The sequence below is a fragment of the Apium graveolens genome, chromosome 6 (genome assembly GCF_009905375.1).
Source record: "Apium graveolens cultivar Ventura chromosome 6, ASM990537v1, whole genome shotgun sequence".
Taxonomy (NCBI): domain Eukaryota; kingdom Viridiplantae; phylum Streptophyta; class Magnoliopsida; order Apiales; family Apiaceae; genus Apium; species Apium graveolens.
This window is the reverse complement of record NC_133652.1, coordinates 177,158,477-177,161,526: the sequence shown is the minus strand read 5'-3', so window position 1 is coordinate 177,161,526 and position 3,050 is coordinate 177,158,477. Positions and strand designations below refer to the sequence as shown.

Here is a 3,050-nt window from a genome sequence, read left to right as displayed (position 1 = left end):
AGCAAAGTAAACAACATTCCTATCCTCTGTCATCCTATCCCCAGTAAAACCAATTATAGCAGTTGCAAAATCAAAATGAGTTTGGTTTATAATAGCATACCCGATGTGCTGACTCAGAATTGGGATAACATCAAAATTCGAACACTTGTTCCCAAAAGCTTTAGTGATGTGGTCGAAGAAGAAGCTCCATTCTCTTATGATATGAGCCCGTTTTGACTGCCCAAGCTTTGCCAAACTCTGTTCATACCCCAAATGGGCCATTAAATCCTGAAGAGCTGATTTCTCTGGAATTGAAAAGGTACATCCTTATGGGAGATGTAGAGCCTTGCGTATTGTACCAGGAGTGACAACATATGAAGAATCACCCACTTCGAAAACAATACTGGGAGTGCCATGTGTACCACCATTATCAAAGTGCCCAGTCCGCCAAAATGTCAGAACTTGTTGGCTCGAAAAGACTAAAGGCTGGGTCAATGCATACCCAATCTCACTATGTGCAAGAAGATCTTGCACAAAATGCAATTCAGATGCATGATCAAGAATTGCAGCATAGTTATTTGGAACAACTTAGCTCCATCAATGATTAAATCCTTAGGTGCCATGTGAAAAATTGAAATTTAAGAGTGCCTGTTAGGTGTTGATAAGTGGCATTTTTATACCACTTAGAACGTCTTAAAAATGGCTTAAATTGGTGGTCTTGAAATCAAGTATTTTGTGTATTGATGCATTTTTCTAGTATTTATGCATTTCAGGGTATTAGTTTGCATGTCGGGGGAGGAATCATCAAGAATAAGCCTTGGCATGTGTTCATCATTGCGAGAGGAAAGGACGGCAGATTAACGGCGAAGAAAACGGAGCAAACTTGGATTTTTTTTCCCAGTGGAGGCCTGCGCGCCCGCACAGCTATGCGAGCGGCCGCGCAGCAACCTGCGCGCCCGCGCAGCTAGGCTGAGGCGGCCGCGCAGGGTAGGGAATTTTGCTGAATTATTTAGACTTCTACTTCTGTTTGGCTTCCAACTCTATGTAATTTGAGTTTTATGGGACTATTATATAAGTAGATTTGAGACGTTTTCCCACAGAAAAAATTAAGAAGAAGAAGATTGTGTTTTACGCAAGAAGCGAAGGGGATACCAAGGAGAAGACCTAGAAGCACAGAACAACTCCGAAAAAGAAGATCTTGTTTTCAACTTGTGATTCTTGAATTAGTTGTAAACTTTGGATGCTCGTTTTCGTTCTTGTTGAACCTAGATCTCATTTATTCGTACTTTGATTATTAGTTAGTTTATTAAGACCTTGTTCATACCATGTTTTCGATGGAACCCTGGTGACGATGAGTTCGATTATGGCTAATCGTTGTCATGGGGTTCTAGCGGATTTACTTATGAATTTCAATAGTTAATTGTTTTGATATCTTGGTGTGTGGTGATTGATTGATATCCTAGTATTGGTTGTGCTTATTCGTCTTATGTGCGTAGCTAACATATAAGATAATGTGTTAATCTCTATTGAAGCGACAGTGAATATAGAGGTTTAGAACTTGCCATGCTAGCATAGGTTCTTGTATGTGTATACATGATTCATAGGTAACTCTAACCGTTTTACTTGCCCTATGTAATCAAGATAGATAACTTGTTCTTAAACCGTTATGTTGTCAAATTCTATAGACATATAGGGTCTCAATATAATTGGTGCCTATTCAGCTTTTATCTCTTTTGTGGATGTCTGGTAGAATGGTAATCGTGCAACGAAAGTTGGCGTTTATCAGTTCCGTGTTATCTGATTAGTGTCCTCACCATCACATGCTAAGGTTAAGAATGAGAAGGCTATTGAATGAAGTAGTAATGAAGTTAGAATCCCATGTTTGTCATATATAGTAATTCAACCTCAATTCTCTTAGTTAATGTTATTTAGTATAATCTCTTAGTTTAATAAAAACCCAATTTGTTATTTGTCTTAGCATTGAGCGATAACCATACATTGTTACATAGGTGCATAAATTGAACTTAACCTAAACCAGTCTCTGTGGGAACGAATCTGATTTATATCTTATACTACTTGCGAACGCGTATACTTGCATGAATATTAGCGCGTGTTTTCGCCCTAACAAGTTTTTGGCGCCGCTGCCGGGGACTCGGTGTTAATTTTTAGTTTATGTGCTTGTCATCAGTGGTCGTTAAAGTTCACTGACTCGGATTCTTTTACTTTCATGGTTTATTTGTTTGTGTTTCAGGTACTCATTACAATGGGAGATCCAGCAGCACGAACGAAAGCCTTGATGGATTTTTCTCAACCCAAGATCAATGACATTCAATCTAGTATTGTCCAGCCAGCTATCACATCTAATACCTTTGAGATCAAGCCAGGCATAATTCAATGGGTACAGACTTCAGTCCAGTTTGGGGGTTCTCCAACGGAAGATCCCAATACACACATTAGGGATTTCATTGAAATATGCGACACCTTCAAGTTCAACGGTGTTTCTGAAGATGCTGTGAAGCTGAGACTGTTCCCATTCTCTCTGAAGGACAAGGCTAAGAGCTGGTTACACTCTCTACCAGCTGGTTCGATTACTACTTGGGAAGATCTTGCTCAGAAGTTTCTTACTAAATTCTTCCCTATGGCGAAGACAGCTGCACTCAGGAATGCTATTACTCAATTTGCGCAGCAAACGGGAGAATCGCTAAGTGAAGCTTGGGAGCGCTACAAGGAGATGCTTAGGAAGTGTCCTCATCATGGAGTTCCTGATTGGATGATCATCACTTGTTTTTACAATGGGTTGGGAGCACAGTCCAGACACATGCTCGATGCATCATCAGGCGGAGCATTATAGGCAAGAGCTATAAGGAAGCTTATGATCTAATTGAACTGATGGCTGCTAATGAATATCAGTATCCAACCCAGAGATATCCACAGGGCAAGGTAGCAGGAGTTCTTGAAGTGGATACAGCTACGACTATCACTGCTCAACTAAAGGCGTTGTCTATGAAGATCGATTCTCTGGCTAACTATGGTGTTAAGCAGATAATTAGTGTTTGTGAGCTGTGTGCAGG

The 3,050-nt window shown here is 40.2% G+C and overlaps 1 non-coding gene across 1 annotated transcript; it reads right to left on the bottom strand.

Moving 5' to 3' along the window:
- Positions 1 to 2,632: 2,632 nt before the first annotated feature.
- On the bottom strand, positions 2,633 to 2,739 carry LOC141669935 (small nucleolar RNA R71). Its single transcript, XR_012554186.1, has one exon. It is a non-coding gene; the product is annotated as a small nucleolar RNA R71 (small nucleolar RNA).
- Between the last annotated feature and the right edge of the window lie 311 nt (positions 2,740 to 3,050).